Below are 7,480 nucleotides of genomic sequence, written 5' to 3'. Positions count from 1 at the left end.
CTCACAGATATCTTGTATTAATTCAGCATGCAGGCACATTTTTATTTAAGTTCAGTTATAGATAGTAGGCTTGGGCGATCAAGAAAAAAATTGGTTCTAAACTCGTTTCGTATCTAGAGAGCTCCCGCGTTTCTAATCTGAAATTTCGTAAATATTCGAATTGATTCGTTAATGGCGGACACGAAAAAAACCTCCAAACGGGACAGGGAGAACTTCTGAAGCTTCCCTCTCCTTTTGTTGTTGACTGCTGATGATAAAACTAACAACTAACCAAAACCAAACTCCAGTCTTTAAAACGCTTTAAAATGGCTTGTAATAATAATAATAATAATAATAATAATAATAATAATAATAATAGTTTTAACCTCGGAGAAGGAGAGAGGAGAGAGAGAGAGGAGGGGGGAAATCTCTATTCCGGTTTGACAATGCTTCTCAATAATAATAATAATAATAATAATAATAGTTTTAACCCCTGCCCAGGAAGGCAGGAGGTTAGGCAGGCACCAGGCAGGTTTCTGTGAGTGCTGAACTGCTGTGTCCTCTTTGCCCAATGCAGGCCAGAGTGAGGACCGAGGTGAGATGACCAGCAGGAGGAGAGGGGAAATTGATCCGCTTAAGCGGAGGCCAGGGACCCGGAAGTGGGGTGAATGCCAACCTTTGCAACCAGGGAGAGGGGAGGGAAACTGAGTTTTTAAAACTTGCACCAAACATCTGAAATAATTACGAAAAATTGGGAAATTCTTAATTACTCCTCACACTATTCCTGCATAGCTCGATATTGGATCGTAAGCTAATTTAAATATGAATGCATAACGGGTAACGAAAATAACGATCTGGATCACCCAAGCCTAATAGATAGGATGTAGTTTCTCAGTGTTAAGAACACAGAGCATCATTCTTAATAGTCAAAAGTCTTTAAGTATACATCTTATGAAAGTCCAAACTGTATAACTGTACTCACTGCTTCTCAAATCAAACATATAGTAAATGTTCCTGCATAGGTCCAAATGCAAACTGCTTCCATTGAAATCCAAAAGCATACTGTATCCACCTCCACTGAGATCTAAAGCGAACTGCTAACATTGCAGTCCAAAAGCATACTGATAACAAAATGGAGCCTTGAGTCTGAACATGCTCAGTACAATTGCATGTCTGTAGCCCCTCCCACAGTCGAACTGGCAAATCAATATTTACATATATATAATACAGGTTAGCAAATATATACATTAACAAAACAAATAGTCAAGGTTTGGAATGTTTCTATTTCCAACACCTACAACATAAAGTAGATTTTAAAATAGTGATTTATCTGAGATTACTGCATTAAGTGGGAACTGATTCCTATTTTTCCAGTGCAAATGTAATCTTTTGCCTGCTGTGTCACATTGGCTTCCACCTTGAATATAGATTTTTTTTTTTAAAAGACAACACGTGGGAATATTAAAGAAAAGGAAGTGAATTTCCTTAGATCCAAAGCTTTCTTGCCAAGAAGTAACTCCAGGTAAATTTAGTATGACATCTTTTGGCATTAATGTATTTCAGGACTGAATTTTTGAGCAAAAAACACAACTGGTTTAATTTATGGCTTAGAGGTATGGACTTCCCAGAACTGTAAAAAAAACAATACGTGTGTAATTTTGAGGATATAACAGCAAAACTTGTCTTAACTAAAACAGCAAGTAGTTCTTTTTAAAAAAGCAGCACCATTAGAATCATACGAGGAAATACTGTAGCTGATGGACAGATATTAAAGTTATGTATAATATATGGATCATATGTGAAAACATAATAACCCATTGTGACAACTTCAGCAATCACCACATTAACTAAATTCCACTGCAGAAATACAATAATACAATACAACAAATAAATAATGGTCAACAGTCACAGAAATGCAGTCCTGAAAGGAATTCCATCTACCTTCAACTGTAAAAGTCCAGATCTCTTAAACTTCTCTTTCTCAAAGTTTTGTTCCCACTTCTGCTAGACAGTTTCAAATCCTCTGGAGTAGAGGTTCTCAACTTGTGGGTCCCTAGATATTTTGGCCTTCAACTCCCAGCAATCCCAGCTGGTAAACTGGCTGGGATTTCTGGGAGTTGTAGGCCAAAACACCTGGGGACCCACAGGTTGAGAACCACTGCTCTGGAGAATTCAAAATAGTTAATTATTGCCATGTTCATAGTTATGAGATTAAGGAAAGTTTGTGAACAGCACACAGCTCCAATATCATCTGCAGAATCCACCAATCTTTTGGAGCAGATTGGGGAAAGGGAAGGATTAGTGAATCTGGTTTGCCAACTATTTCCATTCTCCTTCCATGGGGACAGGATTGGGATTAGAGTTGGGAAGTCCCACTATTTTGAAAAAGGGTTCCAAATCCATACATTCTTTGTCAAATCCAATGTTGTTCACTAGGTGGGGTACTTTACCCAGTATTTTGTGCCTTGCCTCAACTTATAAGATGCAGTGAGATGCTTTGAGAGAGAGAAAAAAATCAATTATTATTGTCTCCTATTCTGATTTACCCTGAAGTGAGAGGTACACACTAAAAAAAAATCCTGTCTTTTAGGGTTCAATGCTACTGAATAAGGAAAACTTTAAAAAAAGACAGACATTAATGTTAAGACACATAGATAAAAATTTTGCAGGGAGTATCATCTTGTCTGTACAGGATATTCTCCAGAACAGAAGATTTCATAGAAATCAGTGAAGAACTCCATTTTTAAAGCAGTGCTACACAATATGATGGGCCATTGACTGATTACAATCATTGCCTGTTCCTAGTGCATAAGAGGAAACAATTGTAGCTAATGGCAAAATACTGTATCAGTCCCTGTTACACTGGGAAAAAATAATAGCTAATCATCCCCCCTTATAATAATTTAGGATGTTGCTGTTCATCTTCAAGTCATATCTTGTGGTGACCCTAAAGTTAACCTGTCACAGGGTTTTCTGGGATTGTGGGACTTGCCCATGGCCACCCAATGGGCTTTCATGCCAGAGCTGGGAGTCAAGATCTATACTCTAACATTCAAACTGTCTTGAAATATGTATTGTTGAAGGCTTTCAAGGCCAGAATCACTGGGTTTTTGTCAGTTTTTCGGGCTGTATGACCATGTTCTAGAAGCATTCTTTCCTGATATTTCACCTGCATCTGTGGCAGGCTTCCTCAGAGGTTGTGAGGTCTGTTGGAAACTAGGAAAATGGGGTTTACATATCTGTGGAATGTCCAGGGTGGGAGAAAAAACTCTTTTCTGTTGGAGTTAGGTGTGACTGTTTCAACTGGCCACTTTCAGGCATGTAGCTGAAGACCCCAAAGCCTCCCCCCCCCCCCCCGAAATTCTCATGGTGGCCCGCGAGAAGGCCTTACTGGTGCATTATTTAAACTGTTATGTTTATTCATATCATGATCTGATCACCATACTCAATATATCCCATATGCATGGGGGTATTGGGGTAACAATACATAAGGTTTGCTAGGGTAGACCTTCTTTCACTCAGATTCACCCCCCCCCCCCCCCCCCGAATCAAAATCCTGGCTATGGGCCTGGCCACCTTGATTAGCATTTAATGACCTAGCAGTTTCAAGATCTGGCTTCTTACTGCCCTGGGGAATTCTTTGTTGAGAGGTGACTAAATGTCATTAAATGCTAATAATCAAGGTGGCCAATTGAAACATTCACACCTACCTCCAACAGACAAGAGTTCTTTTTCCCACCCTGGACATTCCACAGATATGTAAACCCCATTTTCCTAGTTTCCAACAGACCTCACGACCTCTGAGGATGCCTGCCATAAATGCAGGCAAAACGTCAAGAGAGAATGCTTCTGGAACATGGTCATACAGCCCGAAAAACTTACAACAACCCACTGTATTGAAATAGCTAGGATTGTTGACTACTGTGTTATCTTCACTGCCACACCACTGCAAAACTTTACAAGGTAGCAGTAAAGTTTCCCTGTGGTCAATTGATAGCCTATTTGAAGAAGCATTCCTTACTAATGCCAGGGCATTATAGTGATTGAACACAATGGATTGTGCTATTTGTCTAGGGATCCAAATTTGGAAAGAGTATCAGTTATGCCAAATGTTTAGTGGCTTTTCTGAATGTGCCATCTGGAAAGTGTCCTGGTTTGGATATGATAAGCAGATTTTTAATGACTATGTGTGTTATCGTAAGTGAAAACTGGAGGTGTGTGTAAGCTCAGGGATTTTTTTAGACTTGTTTGATGAATAATGGGATACCTTAGGGGAGAGTAGTTAGTCCCACTCTGTTTAACATTGTGATTAATTACTTGCCCTCTATTATTCCCTGTGGGACTATTATTAATTCATACTGAATGGCAATGTCTGATCAGATCATAGCAACTAACGAGGTTGCGGAAATACAGTTTCATATAGCTTTCTACAGATGGGAAAAATGGGTGGATTCTTCTGGGTTTTACTTTTTCTTTGACCAATACATTGGGCAAAGTGATAGGTTTTTTTTTTTTTAAATAAAAGAAATATCCCAGGAAGATTCATCTAGTGCAGGGGTCCTCAAACTTTTTAAACAGAGGGCCAGGTCACAGTCCCTCAAACTGTTGGAGGGCCGGATTACAATTGCAAAAAAATATATGAATGAATTCCTATACACCGCACATATCTTATTTGTAGTGCAAAAACACTTTAAAACAATACAATAATTAAAATGAAGAACAATTCTAACAAATATAAGGTAAAGGTAAAGGTAGTCCCCTGACATTAAGTCCAGTCATGTCTGACTCTGGGGTGTGGTGCTCATCTCCATTTCTAAGCCGAAGAGCCAGCGTTGTCCGTAGACACCTCCAAGGTCATGTGGCCGGTATGACTGCATGGAGCGCCCTTACCTTCCCGCCGGAGCGGTACCTATTGATCTACTCACATTTGCATGTTTTCGAACTGCTAGGTTGGCAGAAGCTAGGGCTGACAGCGGAAGCTCACGCCCCTCCCCGGAATCGAACCTGCGACCTTTCGATCAACAAGCTCAGCAGCTCAGTGCTTTAACCCACTGCGCTACCGGGAGCTCCCCGGTATATAATAATATAAACTTATTAGTATTTCAGTGGGAAGTGTGGGCCTGCTTTTGGCTGATGAGATAGGATTGTTGTTGTTGTTGTGTGCTTTTCCCTGAGGTAAATGACCTTGGAGGGCCGTATCCGGCCCCTGGGCCTTAGTTTGAGGACCCCTGATCTAGTGTATCAAGTTTGGAAGAATTATTTTTCATAGCTGATATGGAGGGGGCATTTCTACTTGGTGATTCAGAAATGACTACATAGGCAAATATCATATGAAATAGTACATGAGTGTTTGATGTATTATATACTTTTATTAGAAATTTGATAGATAATGTTTGTCAGGTCTGTGCTTAGCACACTTAAATCTTATTATATTGACTTGATGTCCTTTAGTCAAGCACTCTGGGGATCATTAGCTGAATTCTGTGTGGCTTATGATGTGATTGATGAGATCTAATATCTTGGGATATGCTGTGTGACTCACAGCAAAACCCAATGTGGAGCTTGGAAAATGAACACATGTTACACAAGTTTATCTTTTGAGAGACAAATATTAATTTTCTAATGGTATTATCCTGAGTAAAGCTGATTGTAAGCTTTGTGGTTGTTTATGGATCCTGTCCATGTCAGAAAATTGAGATAAAGCGGTCATAAATCAGCAGGCTTTATCTCCTCTTCTCAACCTTCAAAGTAACTCTATCCTTAAAGGCACACTTCAAATGAATTCCAAAAGTCTGCTCCCAAAAAAAGTGGTTCTTTCTGCTTTATTTACAAAGTATATACAATACAACCTAATAATAATAATAATAATAATAATAATAATAAATAGTAATAATAATAATAATAATAATAATAATAATAATAATAATGTAAAGGTTTTCCCCTGACATTAAGTCCAATCATGTCTGACTCTGGGGTGTGGTGCTCATCTCCATTTCTAGCCAAAGAGCAGGCATTGTCCGTAGACACCTCCAAGGTTATGTAGCCGGCATGACTGCATGGAGCGCCCTTACCTTCCCACTAGCGCGGTACCTATTAATCTACTCACATTTGCATGCTTTCGAACTGCTAGGTTGGTAGAAGCTGGGGCTGACAGCGGAAGCTCACGCCGCTCCCCGGATTCGAACCTGCTACCTTTTGAACCTCCCAATAATAATAATAATAATAATAATAATAATAATAATAATACTTTTTTATATTCCACGCTATCTCCCCAGAGGGGTGCATGTCCCATCTTTAGACATGCATGTCCAAAGCATGTCCGATCTCAATCACATCATGGCGAAAAAACAACACACTTCTCTTCCATTTGATACTGGTTACTCCCCTCTATTGCATTAGCTCATGAACTCCTGATGCTGTTTTCACTCAAACATCAAAAACACTGACATACCATTGGAGTGTAGAGTGTAGCAGATAAGTTTTTTAGACATGGAAGGAAATGACTAGGGAGTATATTTCCCCCCAGTAGAACCTCTTCTTTAAGATTTACAAGTAGGGTTCTTGAGCAATTTCTGATGGTAAGATTGTATGTTCAAATTCTAGGATTTGAAAAAATTATTGTTTCTTAAAGTAGATATCAATAATGATAGTGGAACTGACAGTTCTGCCTTTCATGTTGTTGTTGTTCATTCATTCAGTCGTCTCCGACTCTTCGTGACCTCATGGACCAGCCCACGCCAGAGCTCCCTGTCGGCTGTCACCACCCCCAGCTCCTTCAAGGTCAGTCCAGTCACTTCAAGGATGCCATCCATCCATCTTGCCCTTGGTCGGCCCCTCTTCCTTTTGCCTTCCACTTTCCCCAGCATAATTGTCTTCTCTAGGCTTTGCTGTCTCCTCATGATGTGGCCAAAGTACTTCAACTTTGTCTCTAGTAAGTCCAGGTCCCCATTCATACTACATAGTTATGGCACTAGTATTTCACTTCCATCCTATGGAATTCTGGGATTGGCAGCTCAGTGATGGGCATCTTAAATTCTCAGCTAGAGAGATCATGTATCCTACCAAATTCCAAACCCAAGGACTCCATAAGGTAGAAGCATGACTGTGAAAGTGGGATAACAGTAGTTATGAAGTTTGAATGGATCCCTACAGTGACATTTTTCTAGGACACTCAGCTACACAGCAGTAAACCACACATGTATCCCAGGCATTTGCCATTTACAAGCTCACAAACACTATTGGCAAACATAACCCATGTGGGACAAACAATCTTTAACCATACTTTTGATTTTTGCCATACTTATTGTTCCAGCAAGTGTTCGAATATGAAAAATATCTGATGCTTCTGTTCCATGCAGAGAAGCTGAAGTGAAATGCTCTGAGTGGCATGTATATTGGCCTGTCACTGAAGGAGGCATAACTCTGTTAGATGCAGTTTGATAAATGAGACAGAAGCAATGTCCAACAGTAGAAATGTATAAGGCTTTAAAATTGAGATGTT

Source organism: Anolis sagrei, chromosome 4 (assembly GCF_037176765.1).
Source record: "Anolis sagrei isolate rAnoSag1 chromosome 4, rAnoSag1.mat, whole genome shotgun sequence".
Lineage (NCBI taxonomy): Eukaryota > Metazoa > Chordata > Lepidosauria > Squamata > Dactyloidae > Anolis > Anolis sagrei.
This window is presented reverse-complemented; position numbering follows the sequence as displayed.